Genomic DNA, 15218 nt, shown 5'->3' on the forward strand with positions numbered 1-15218 from the left:
AGCAGGCAGTGGGTTGAAGGAGTCAGTGACAGTGGATGGAAGCTGGCAGTGGGATGAAGGAGCCGGTGACAGTGGCTGGAAGCAGGCAGTGGGTTGAAGGAGCCAGTGACAGTGGCTGGAAGCAGGCAGTGGGTTGAAGGAGCAGGTGACAGTGGCTGGAAGCAGGCACTGGGTTGAAGGAGTCAGTGACAGTGGATGGAAGCTGGCAGTGGGTTGAAGGAGCCGGTGACAGTGGCTGGAAGCAGGCAGTGGGTTGAAGGAGCCGGTGACAGTGGCTGGAAGCAGGCAGTGGGTTGAAGGAGTCAGTGACAGTGGATGGAAGCTGGCAGTGGGTTGAAGGAGCCGGTGACAGTGGCTGGAAGCAGGCAGTGGGTTGAAGGAGCCGGTGACAGTGGCTGGAAGCAGGCAGTGGGTTGAAGGAGTCAGTGACAGTGGATGGAAGCAGGCAGTGGGTTGAAGGAGCCGGTGACAGTGGCTGGAAGCAGGCAGTGGGTTGAAGGAGCCGGTGACAGTGGCTGGAAGCTGGCAGTAGGTTGAAGGAGCCGGTGACACTGGATGGAAGCAGGCAGAGGGTTGAAGGAGCCGGTGACAGTGGCAGGAAGCAGGCAGTGGGTTGAAGGAGCCAGAGACAGTGGCTGGAAGCAGGCAGTGGGTTGAAGGAGCCGGTGACACTGTATGGAAGCAGGCAGGGGTTGAAGGAGCCAGAGACAGTGGCTGGAAGCAGGCAGTGGGTTGAAGGAGCCGGTGACACTGGATGGAAGGAGGCAGTGGGTTGAAGGAGCCAGAGACAGTGGATGGAAGCAGGCAGTGGGTTGAAGGTGCCAGAGACAGTGGCTGGAAGCAGGCAGTGGGTTGAAGGAGCCGGTGACAGTGGCTGGAAGCAGGCAGTGGGTTGAAGGAGCCGGTGACAGTGGCTGGAAGCTGGCAGTAGGTTGAAGGAGCCGGTGACACTGGATGGAAGCAGGCAGAGGGTTGAAGGAGCCGGTGACAGTGGCAGGAAGCAGGCAGTGGGTTGAAGGAGTCAGGGACAGTGGCTGGAAGCAGGCAGTGGGTTGAAGGAGCCAGAGACAGTGGCTGGAAGCAGGCAGTGGGTTGAAGGAGCCAGGGACAGTGGCTGGAAGCAGGCAGTGGGTTGAAGGAGCCGGTGACACTGGATGGATGCAGGCAGGGGTTGAAGGAGCCAGAGACAGTGGCTGGAAGCAGGCAGTGGGTTGAAGGAGCCGGTGACACTGGATGGAAGCAGGCAGTGGGTTGAAGGAGCTAGAGACAGTGGCTGGAAGCAGGCAGTGGGTTGAAGGAGTCAGGGACAGTGGCTGGAAGCAGGCAGTGGGTTGAAGGAGGCGGTGACAGTGGCTGGAAGCAGGCAGTGGGTTGAAGGAGCCGGTGACAGTGGCTGGAAGCAGGCAGTGGGTTGAAGGAGCCGGTGACACTGGATGGAAGCAGGCAGTGGGTTGAAGGAGCCGGTGACAGTGGATGGAAGCAGGCAGTGGGTTGAAGGAGCCGGTGACAGTGGATGGAAGCAGGCAGTGGGTTAAAGGAGCCGGTGACAGTGGCTGGAAGCAGGCAGTGGGTTGAAGGAGTCAGGGACAGTGGCTGGAAGCAGGCAGTGGGTTGAAGGAGCCGGTGACAGTGGATGGAAGCAGGCAGTGGGTTGAAGGAGCCGGTGACACTGGATGGAAGCTGGCAGTAGGTTGAAGGAGCCAGTGACAGTGGCTGGAAGCAGGCAGTGGGTTGAAGGAGCCGGTGACAGTGGCTGGAAGCAGGCAGTGGGTTGAAGGAGCCAGGGACAGTGGCTGGAAGCAGGCAGTGGGTTGAAGGAGCCAGAGACAGTGGCTGGAAGCAGGCAGTGGGTTGAAGGAGCCAGAGACAGTGGCTGGAAGCAGGCAGTGGGTTGAAGGAGCCAGAGACAGTGGCTGGAAGCAGGCAGTGGGTTGAAGGAGCCGGTGACACTGGATGGAGGCAGGCAGTGGGTTGAAGGAGCCAGGGACACTGGATGGAAGCAGGCAGTGGGTTGAAGGAGCCAGAGACAGTGGCTGGAAGCAGACAGTGGGTTGAAGGAGCCAGGCACAGTGGCTGGAAGCAGGCAGTGGGTTGAAGGAGCCAGGGACAGTGGCTGGAAGCAGGCAGTGGGTTGAAGGAGCCAGAGACATAGAACATAGAACATAGAAAATACAGCACAGAACAGGCCCTTCGGCCCACGATGTTGTGCCGAACCTTTGTCCTAGATTAATCATAGATTATCATTGAATCTACAGTGCAGAAGGAGGCCATTCGGCCCCCTGAGTCTGCACCAGCTCTTGGAAAGAGCACCCTACCCAAACTCAACACCTCCACCCAACACCAAGGGCAATTTGGACATTAAGGGCAATTTATCATTGGCCAATTCACCTAACCCGCACATCTTTGGACTGTGGGAGGAAACCGGAGCACCCGGAGGAAACCCACGCAGACACGGGGAGAACGTGCAGACTCCGCACAGACAATGACCCAGGCCGAAATCGAACCTGGGACCATGGATCTGTGAAGCAATTGTGCTATCCACAATGCTACCGTGCTGCCCTTAAGAACAAATAAATCTACACTATATCATTTTCCCGTAATCCATGTACCTATCCAACAGCTGCTTGAAGGTCACTAATGTTTCCGACTCAACTACTTCCACAGGCAGTGCATTCCATGCCCCCACTACTCTCTGGGTAAAGAACCTACCTCTGATATCCCTCCTATATCTTCCACCTTTCACCTTAAATTTATGTCCCCTTGTAATGGTGTGTTCCACCTGGGGAAAAAGTCTCTGACTGTCTACTCTATCTATTCCCCTGATCATCTTATAAACCTCTATCAAGTCGCCCCTCATCCTTCTCCGCTCTAATGAGAAAAGGCCTAGCACCCTCAACCTTTCCTCGTAAGACCTACTCTCCATTCCAGGCAACATCCTGGTAAATCTTCTTTGCACCTTTTCCAGAGCTTCCACATCCTTCCTAAAATGAGGCGACCAGAACTGTACACAGTACTCCAAATGTGGCCTTACCAAAGTTTTGTACAGCTGCATCATCACCTCACGGCTCTTAAATTCAATCCCTCTGTTAATGAACGCGAGCACACCATAGGCCTTCTTCACAGCTCTATCCACTTGAGTGGCAACTTTCAAAGATGTATGAACATAGACCCCAAGGTCTCTCTGCTCCTCCACAATGCCAAGAACTCTACCGTTAACCCTGTATTCCGCATTCATATTTGTCCTTCCAAAATGGACAACCTCACACTTTTCAGGGTTAAACTCCATCTGCCACTTCTCAGCCCAGCTCTGCATCCTATCTATGTCTCTTTGCAGCCGACAACAGCCCTCCTTACTATCCACAACTCCACCAATCTTCGTATCGTCTGCAAATTTACTGACCCACCCTTCAACTCCCTCATCCAAGTCATTAATGAAAATCACAAACAGCAGAGGACCCAGAACTGATCCCTGCGGTACACCACTGGTAACTGGGATCCAGGCTGAATATTTGCCATCCACCACCACTCTCTGACTTCTATCGGTTAGCCAGTTCGTTATCCAACTGGCCAAATTTCCCACTATCCCATGCCTCCTTACTTTGTGCAGAAGCCTTCCATGGGGAACTTTATCAAATGCAACAGTGGCTGGAAGCAGGCAGTGGGTTGAAGGAGTCAGTGACAGTGGCTGGAAGCAGGCAGTGGGTTGAAGGAGCCAGGGACAGTGGCTGGAAGCAGGCAGTGGGTTGAAGGAGCAGGTGACAGTGGCTGGAAGCAGGCAGTGGGTTGAAGGAGCCAGGGACAGTGGCTGGAAGCAGGCAGTGGGTTGAAGGAGCAGGTGACAGTGGCTGGAAGCAGGCAGTGGGTTGAAGGAGCCAGAGACAGTGGCTGGAAGCAGGCAGTGGGTTGAAGGAGCAGGTGACAGTGGCTGGAAGCAGGCAGTGGGTTGAAGGAGCCGGTGATAGTGGCTGGAAGCAGGCAGTGGGTTGAAGGAGCCGGTGATAGTGGCTGGAAGCAGACAGTGGGTTGAAGGAGCCAGGGACAGTGGCTGGAAGCAGGCAGTGGGTTGAAGGAGCCGGTGACAGTGGCTGGAAGCAGGCAGTGGGTTGAAGGAGCCAGGGACAGTGGCTGGAAGCAGGCAGTGGGTTGAAGGAGCCAGAGACAGTGGCTGGAAGCAGGCAGTGGGTTGAAGGAGCCGGTGACACTGGATGGATGCAGGCAGTGTGTTGAAGGAGCCAGGGACAGTGGCTGGAAGCTGGCAGTGGGTTGAAGGAGCCAGGGACAGTGGCTGGAAGCTGGCAGTGGGTTGAAGGAGTCAGAGACAGTGGCTGGAAGCAGGCAGTGGGTTGAAGGAGCCGGTGACAGTGGCTGGAAGCAGGCAGTGGGTTGAAGGAGCCGGTGACAGTGGCTGGAAGCAGGCAGTGGGTTGAAGGAGCCGGTGACAGTTGCTGGAAGCAGGCAGAGGGTTGAAGGAGCCAAGCACAGTGGCTGGAAGCAGGCAGTGGGTTGAAGGAGCCGGTGACACTGGATGGAGGCAGGCAGTGGGTTGAAGGAGCAGGGACACTGGATGGAAGCAGGCAGTGGGTTGAAGGAGCCAGAGACAGTGGCTGGAAGCAGGCAGTGGGTTGAAGGAGCCGGTGACAGTGGCTGGAAGCTGGCAGAGGTTGAAGGAGCCAGAGACAGTGGCTGGAAGCTGGCAGTGGGTTGAAGGAGCCAGGGACAGTGGCTGGAAGCAGGCAGTGGGTTGAAGGAGCCAGAGACAGTGGCTCGAAGCAGGCAGTTGGTTGAAGGAGCCAGAGACAGTGGCTGGAAGCAGGCAGTGGGGTGAAGGAGTCAGGGACAGTGGCTGGAAGCTGGCAGTGGGTTGAAGGAGCCAGAGACAGTGGCTGGAAGCTGGCAGTGGGTTGAAGGAGCCAGGGACAGTGGCTGGAAGCAGGCAGTGGGTTGAAGGAGCCAGGGACAGTGACTGGAAGCAGGCAGTGGGTTGAAGGAGCCGGTGACAGTGGCTGGAAGCAGGCAGTGGGTTGAAGGAGCCAGGGACAGTGACTGGAAGCAGGCAGTGGGTTGAAGGAGCCGGTGACAGTGACTGGAAGCAAGCAGTGTGTTGAAGGAGCCGGTGACAGTGGCTGGAAGCAGGCAGTGGGTTGAAGGAGCCGGTGACAGTGGCTGGAAGCAGGCAGTGGGTTGAAGCCGGTGACAGTGGCTGGAAGCAGGCAGTGGGTTGAAGGAGCCGGTGACAGTGGCTGGAAGCAGGCAGTGGGTTGAAGGAGCCAGGGACAGTGACTGGAAGCAGGCAGTGGGTTGAAGGAGCCGGTGACAGTGGCTGGAAGCAGGCAGTGGGTTGAAGGAGCCGGTGACAGTGGCTGGAAGCAGGCAGTGGGTTGAAGGAGCCAGGGACAGTGACTGGAAGCAGGCAGTGGGTTGAAGGAGCCGGTGACAGTGACTGGAAGCAGGCAGTGGGTTGAAGGAGCCAGGGACAGTGACTGGAAGCAGGCAGTGGGTTGAAGGAGCCTGAGGCAGTGGCTGGAAGCAGGCAGTGGGTTGAAGGAGCCAGGCACAGTGACTGGAAGCAGGCAGTGGGTTGAAGGAGTCAGTGACAGTGACTGGAAGCTGGCAGTGGGTTGAAGGAGCCGGTGACAGTGGCTGGAAGCAGGCAGTGGGTTGAAGGAGCCGGTGACAGTTGCTGGAAGCAGGCAGTGGGTTGAAGCCGGTGACAGTGACTGGAAGCAGGCAGTGGGTTGAAGGAGTCAGTGACAGTGACTGGAAGCTGGCAGTGGGTTGAAGGAGCCGGTGACAGTGGCTGGAAGCAGGCAGTGGGTTGAAGCCGGTGACAGTGGCTGGAAGCAGGCAGTGGGTTGAAGCCGGTGTGACCTGAGCCAATACCGCCGGCCAGAGGGGCGGTGCACATGGAGGCGAGCGGAGCTCGGACGCATGCGCGGCGCTGGCATGCAGGTGGTCAGACGGCGCAGGCGCATTGCGACACCGGGTCCCCGCACAGGCGCCGTGATAGCAACCCGGCGTGCTGCGCAGGCGCACTGCTGACTCTCCCGCGCAAGCGCAGTGCTTGCGCCTCTCTCCTTCACCGTGCCCTCTCGGATCGAATCAGCGGCGGACATCGAGGCTGCAGGTAATGGGAGCGGGGCGATCCGGGGCTGAGAGAGCGAGGCCCCAGGGGAGACAGAGAGCGGGGCCGTGGGCTGAGGAACTGGAGGGAGATGGCCCGGGAAAGGTGGCCTTGGCCCAGGGTGGGTCCCGCCGGCCTAACTGGGAATGTCCGGCCCAGCCCGGCGCCCAAAGATAAACCCCCACACCATCCCCATTATATAGAGAGATAAACCCCACACCATCCCCATTATATAGAGAGATAAACCCCACACCATCCCCATTATATAGAGAGATAAACCCCACACCATCCCCATTATATAGAGAGATAAACCCCACACCATCCCCATTATATAGAGATAGACCCCACACCATCCCCATTATATAGAGAGATAAACCCCACACCATCCCCATTATATAGAGAGAGATAAACCCCACACCATCCCCATTATATAGAGAGATAAACCCCACACCATCCCCATTATATAGAGATAGACCCCACACCATCCCCATTATATAGAGAGATAAACCCCACACCATCCCCATTATATAGAGAGAGATAAACCCCACACCATCCCCATTATATAGAGAGATAAACCCCACACCATCCCCATTATATAGAGAGATAAACCCCCACACCATCCCCATTATATAGAGATAAACCCCACACCATCCCCATTATATAGAGATAAACCCCACACCATCCCCATTATATAGAGAGATAAACCCCACACCATCCCCATTATATAGAGAGATAAACCCCACACCATCCCCATTATATAGAGATAAACACCACACCATCCCCATTATATAGAGAGATAAACCCCCACACCATCCCCATTATATAGAGAGATAAACCCCACACCATCCCCATTATATAGAGAGAGATAAACCCCACACCATCCCCATTATATAGAGAGATAAACCCCACACCATCCCCATTATATAGAGATATAAACCCCCACACCATCCCCATTATATAGAGAGAGATAAACCCCACACCATCCCCATTATATAGAGAGAGATAAACCCCACACCATCCCCATTATATAGAGAGATAAACCCCACACCATCCCCATTATATAGAGAGAGATAAACCCCACACCATCCCCATTATATAGAGAGATAAACCCCACACCATCCCCATTATATAGAGAGATAAACCCCCACACCATCCCCATTATATAGAGAGATAAACCCCCACACCATCCCCATTATATAGAGAGAGATAAACCCCACACCATCCCCATTATATAGAGAGAGATAAACCCCACACCATCCCCATTATATAGAGAGATAAACACCACACCATCCCCATTATATAGAGATAAACCCCACACCATCCCCATTATATAGAGAGATAAACCCCACACCATCCCCATTATATAGAGAGATAAACCCCACACCATCCCCATTATATAGAGATAAACCCCACACCATCCCCATTATAGAGAGAGATAAACCCCACACCATCCCCATTATATAGAGATAAACCCCACACCATCCCCATTATATAGAGATAAACCCCACACCATCCCCATTATATAGAGAGATAAACCCCACACCATCCCCATTATATAGAGATAAACCCCACACCATCCCCATTATATAGAGATAGATAAACCCCACACCATCCCCATTATATAGAGATAAACCCCACACCATCCCCATTATATAGAGAGAGATAAACCCCACACCATCCCCATTATATAGAGAGAGATAAACCCCACACCATCCCCATTATATAGAGAGAGATAAACCCCACACCATCCCCATTCTATAGAGAGATAAACCCCACACCATCCCCATTATATAGAGAGATAAACCCCACACCATCCCCATTATATAGAGAGATAAACCCCACACCATCCCCATTATATAGAGAGATAAACCCCACACCATCCCCATTATATAGAGAGATAAACCCCACACCATCCCCATTATATAGAGAGATAAACCCCACACCATCCCCATTATATAGAGATAAACCCCACACCATCCCCATTATATAGAGAGATAAACCCCACACCATCCCCATTATATAGAGAGATAAACCCCACACCATCCCCATTATATAGAGAGAGATAAACCCCACACCATCCCCATTATATAGAGATAAACCCCACACCATCCCCATTATATAGAGAGATAAACCCCACACCATCCCCATTATATAGAGAGATAAACCCCACACCATCCCCATTATATAGAGAGAGATAAACCCCACACCATCCCCATTATATAGAGAGATAAACCCCACACCATCCCCATTATATAGAGATAAACCCCACACCATCCCCATTATATAGAGAGAGATAAACCCCACACCATCCCCATTATATAGAGAGAGATGAACCCCACACCATCCCCATTATATAGAGAGATAAACCCCACACCATCCCCATTATATAGAGATAAACCCCACACCATCCCCATTATATAGAGAGATAAACCCCACACCATCCCCATTATATAGAGAGATAAACCCCACACCATCCCCATTATATAGAGAGAGATAAACCCCACACCATCCCCATTATATAGAGATAAACCCCACACCATCCCCATTATATAGAGAGATAAAGCCCACACCATCCCCATTATATAGAGAGATAAACCCCACACCATCCCCATTATATAGAGAGATAAACCCCACACCATCCCCATTATATAGAGAGATAAACCCCACACCATCCCCATTATATAGAGAGATAAACCCCACACCATCCCCATTATATAGAGAGATAAACCCCACACCATCCCCATTATATAGAGATAAACCCCACACCATCCCCATTATATAGAGATAAACCCCACACCATCCCCATTATATAGAGAGATAAACCCCACACCATCCCCATTATATAGAGAGATAGACCCCACACCATCCCCATTATATAGAGAGAGATAAACCCCACACCATCCCCATTATAGATAGAGATAAACCCCACACCATCCCCATTATATAGAGAGAGATAAACCCCACACCATCCCCATTATATAGAGAGATAAACCCCACACCATCCCCATTATATAGAGAGATAAACCCCACACCATCCCCATTATATAGAGAGATAAACCCCACACCATCCCCATTATATAGAGAGATAAACCCCACACCATCCCCATTATATAGAGAGAGATAAACCCCACACCATCCCCATTATATAGAGAGATAAACCCCACACCATCCCCATTATATAGAGAGAGATAAACCCCACACCATCCCCATTATATATAGAGATAAACCCCACACCATCCCCATTATATAGAGAGATAAACCCCACACCATCCCCATTATATAGAGAGATAAACCCCACACCATCCCCATTATATAGAGATAAACCCCACACCATCCCCATTATATATAGAGATAAACCCCACACCATCCCCATTATATAGAGAGATAAACCCCACACCATCCCCATTATATAGAGAGATAAACCCCACACCATCCCCATTATATAGAGAGATAAACCCCACACCATCCCCATTATATAGAGATAAACCCCACACCATCCCCATTATATAGAGAGATAAACCCCACACCATCCCCATTATATAGAGATAAACCCCACACCATCCCCATTATAGAGAGAGATAAACCCCACACCATCCCCATTATATAGAGATAAACCCCACACCATCCCCATTATATAGAGATAGACCCCACACCATCCCCATTATATAGAGAGATAAACCCCACACCATCCCCATTATATAGAGATAAACCCCACACCATCCCCATTATATAGAGAGATAAACCCCACACCATCCCCATTATATAGAGATAGACCCCACACCATCCCCATTATATAGAGAGATAAACCCCACACCATCCCCATTATATAGAGATAACCCCCACACCATCCCCATTATATAGAGAGATAAACCCCACACCATCCCCATTATATAGAGAGATAAACCCCACACCATCCCCATTATATAGAGATAGACCCCACACCATCCCCATTATATAGAGAGATAAACCCCACACCATCCCCATTATATAGAGATAAACCCCACACCATCCCCATTATATAGAGAGATAAACCCCACACCATCCCCATTATATAGAGAGATAAACCCCACACCATCCCCATTATATAGAGATAAACCCCCACACCATCCCCATTATACAGAGAGATAAACCCCACACCATCCCCATTATATAGAGAGAGATAAACCCCACACCATCCCCATTATATAGAGAGAGATAAACCCCACACCATCCCCATTATATAGAGAGAGATAAACCCCACACCATCCCCATTATATAGAGAGAGATAAACCCCACACCATCCCCATTATATAGAGATAAACCCCACACCATCCCCATTATATAGAGAGATAAACCCCACACCATCCCCATTATATAGAGAGAGATAAACCCCACACCATCCCCATTATATAGAGAGATAAACCCCACACCATCCCCATTATATAGAGAGATAAACCCCACACCATCCCCATTATATAGAGAGAGATAAACCCCACACCATCCCCATTATATAGAGAGATAAACCCCACACCATCCCCATTATATAGAGAGAGATAAACCCCACACCATCCCCATTATATAGAGAGAGATAAACCCCACACCATCCCCATTATATAGAGAGAGATAAACCCCACACCATCCCCATTATATAGAGAGATAAACCCCACACCATCCCCATTATATAGAGAGATAAACCCCCACACCATCCCCATTATATAGAGAGAGATAACCCCCACACCATCCCCATTATATAGAGAGATAAACCCCACACCATCCCCATTATATAGAGAGATAGACCCCACACCATCCCCATTATATAGAGAGATAAACCCCACACCATCCCCATTATATAGAGAGATAAACCCCACACCATCCCCATTATATAGAGATAAACCGCACACCATCCCCATTATATAGAGAGAGATAAACCCCACACCATCCCCATTATATATAGAGATAAACCCCACACCACCCCCATTATATAGAGAGAGATAAACCCCACACCATCCCCATTATATAGAGAGATAAACCCCACACCATCCCCATTATATAGAGAGATAAACCCCACACCATCCCCATTATATAGAGAGAGATAAACCCCACACCATCCCCATTATATAGAGATAAACCCCACACCATCCCCATTATATAGAGAGATAAACCCCACACCATCCCCATTATATAGAGAGATAACCCCCACACCATCCCCATTATATAGAGAGATAAACCCCACACCATCCCCATTATATAGAGAGATAAACCCCACACCATCCCCATTATATAGAGAGATAAACCCCCACACCATCCCCATTATATAGAGAGATAAACCCCCACACCATCCCCATTATATAGAGATAGACCCCACACCATCCCCATTATATATAGAGAGATAAACCCCACACCATCCCCATTATATAGAGAGATAAACCCCACACCATCCCCATTATATAGAGAGAGATAAACCCCACACCATCCCCATTATATAGAGAGATAAACCCCACACCATCCCCATTATATAGAGATAGACCCCACACCATCCCCATTATATAGAGATAGACCCCACACCATCCCCATTATATAGAGAGAGATAAACCCCACACCATCCCCATTATATAGAGAGAGATAAACCCCACACCATCCCCATTATATAGAGAGAGATAAACCCCACACCATCCCCATTATATAGAGAGATAAACCCCACACCATCCCCATTATATAGAGATAAACCCCACACCATCCCCATTATATAGAGATAGACCCCATTATATAGAGAGAGATAAACCCCACACCATCCCCATTATATAGAGAGATAAACCCCACACCATCCCCATTATATAGAGAGAGATAAACCCCACACCATCCCCATTATATAGAGAGATAAACCCCACACCATCCCCATTATATAGAGAGATAACCCCCACACCATCCCCATTATATAGAGAGATAAACCCCACACCATCCCCATTATATAGAGAGATAAACCCCACACCATCCCCATTATATAGAGAGATAAACCCCCACACCATCCCCATTATATAGAGAGATAAACCCCCACACCATCCCCATTATATAGAGATAGACCCCACACCATCGCCATTATATAGAGAGAGATAAACCCCACACCATCCCCATTATATAGAGAGATAAACCCCACACCATCCCCATTATATAGAGAGAGATAAACCCCACACCATCCCCATTATATAGAGAGATAAACCCCACACCATCCCCATTATATAGAGATAGACCCCACACCATCCCCATTATATAGAGATAGACCCCACACCATCCCCATTATATAGAGAGAGATAAACCCCACACCATCCCCATTATATAGAGAGAGATAAACCCCACACCATCCCCATTATATAGAGAGAGATAAACCCCACACCATCCCCATTATATAGAGAGATAAACCCCACACCATCCCCATTATATAGAGATAAACCCCACACCATCCCCATTATATAGAGATAGACCCCACACCATCCCCATTATATAGAGAGAGATAAACCCCACACCATCCCCATTATATAGAGAGATAAACCCCACACCATCCCCATTATATAGAGAGAGATAAACCCCACACCATCCCCATTATATAGAGAGATAAACCCCACACCATCCCCATTATATAGAGATAGACCCCACACCATCCCCATTATATAGAGAGAGATAAACCCCACACCATCCCCATTATATAGAGATAAACCCCACACCATCCCCATTATATAGAGAGATAAACCCCACACCATCCCCATTATATAGAGAGATAAACCCCACACCATCCCCATTATATAGAGAGATAAACCCCACACCATCCCCATTATATAGAGATAGACCCCACACCATCCCCATTATATATAGAGAGATAAACCCCACACCATCCCCATTATATAGAGAGAGATAAACCCCACACCATCCCCATTATATAGAGATAAACCCCACACCATCCCCATTATATAGAGAGATAAACCCCACACCATCCCCATTATATAGAGAGATAAACCCCACACCATCCCCATTATATAGAGAGAGATAAACCCCACACCATCCCCATTATATAGAGAGATAAACCCCACACCATCCCCATTATATAGAGATAAACCCCACACCATCCCCATTATATAGAGAGATAAACCCCACACCATCCCCATTATATAGAGAGAGATAAACCCCACACCATCCCCATTATATATAGAGAGATAAACCCCACACCATCCCCATTATATAGAGAGATAAACCCCTACAGCATCCCCATTATATAGAGAGATAAACCCCACACCATCCCCATTATATAGAGAGATAAACCCCACACCATCCCCATTATATAGAGAGAGATAAACCCCACACCATCCCCATTATATAGAGAGATAAACCCCACACCATCCCCATTATATAGAGAGAGATAAACCCCACACCATCCCCATTATATAGAGAGATAAACCCCACACCATCCCCATTATATAGAGAGAGATAAACCCCACACCATCCCCATTATATAGAGAGAGATAAACCCCACACCATCCCCATTATATAGAGAGATAAACCCCTACAGCATCCCCATTATATAGAGAGTTAAACCCCACACCATCCCCATTATATAGAGAGATGAACCCCACACCATCCCCATTATATAGAGAGAGAAAAACCCCACACCATCCCCATTATATAGAGAGATAAACCCCACACCATCCCCATTATATAGAGAGAGATAAACCCCACACCATACCCATTATATAGAGAGATAAACCCCACACCATCCCCATTATATAGAGAGATAAACCCCACACCATCCCCATTATATAGAGAGATAAACCCCACACCATCCCCATTACATAGAGAGATAAACCCCACACCATCCCCATTACATAGAGAGATAAACCCCACACCATCCCCATTATATAGAGAGATAAACCCCACACCATCCCCATTATATAGAGATAAACCCCACACCATCCCCATTATATAGAGATAAACCCCACACCATCCCCATTATATAGAGATAAACCCCACACCATCCCCATTATATAGAGAGAGATAAACCCCACACCATCCCCATTATATAGAGATAAACCCCACACCATCCCCATTATATAGAGTGATACACCCCACACCATCCCCATTATATAGAGAGAGATAAACCCCACACCATCCCCATTATATCGAGATAAACCCCACACCATCCCCATTATATAGAGTGATACACCCCACACCATCCCCATTATATAGAGATAAACCCCACACCATCCCCATTATATAGAGAGATAAACCCCACACCATCCCCATTATATAGAGAGAGATAAACCCCACACCATCCCCATTATATAGAGATAAACCCCACACCATCCCCATTATATAGAGAGATAAACCCCACACCATCCCCATTATATATAGAGATAAACCCCACACCATCCCCATTATATAGAGAGATAAACCCCACACCATCCCCATTATATAGAGATAAACCCCACACCATCCCCATTATATAGAGAGATAAACCCCACACCATCCCCATTATATAGAGTGATACACCCCACACCATCCCCATTATATAGAGAGAGATAAACCCCACACCATCCCCATTATATCGAGATAAACCCCACACCATCCCCATTATATAGAGTGATACACCCCACACCATCCCCATTATATAGAGATAAACCCCACACCATCCCCATTATATAGAGAGATAAACCCCACACCATCCCCATTATATAGAGAGAGATAAACCCCACACCATCCCCATTATATAGAGATAAACCCCACACCATCCCCATTATATAGAGAGATAAACCCCACACCATCCCCATTATATATAGAGATAAACCCCACACCATCCCCATTATATAGAGAGATAAACCCCACACCATCCCCATTATATAGAGATAAACCCCACACCATCCCCATTATATAGAGAGATAAACCCCACACCATCCCCATTATATAGAGATAAACCCCACACCATCCCCATTATATAGAGAGATAAACCCCACACCATCCCCATTATATAGAGAGATAAACCCCACACCATCCCCATTACATAGAGAGATAAACCCCACACCATCCCCATTACATAGAGAGATAAACCCCACACCATCCCCATTATATAGAGAGA

At 49.0% G+C, this 15218-nt stretch overlaps 1 protein-coding gene across 1 annotated transcript in view; it reads left to right on the forward strand.

Moving 5' to 3' along the window:
- Positions 1-5980: 5980 nt before the first annotated feature.
- The window catches only part of vdac3 (voltage-dependent anion channel 3), a 45935-nt gene continuing 36697 nt past the window's right edge, over positions 5981-15218 (forward strand). The window contains exon 1 of the mRNA XM_072485974.1: positions 5981-6124. The gene's annotated coding sequence lies outside the window, so the exon portion shown is untranslated. The remainder of the gene's footprint in view (positions 6125-15218) is intronic.

This window comes from Scyliorhinus torazame, chromosome 20 (assembly GCF_047496885.1).
Source record: "Scyliorhinus torazame isolate Kashiwa2021f chromosome 20, sScyTor2.1, whole genome shotgun sequence".
NCBI lineage: Eukaryota > Metazoa > Chordata > Chondrichthyes > Carcharhiniformes > Scyliorhinidae > Scyliorhinus > Scyliorhinus torazame.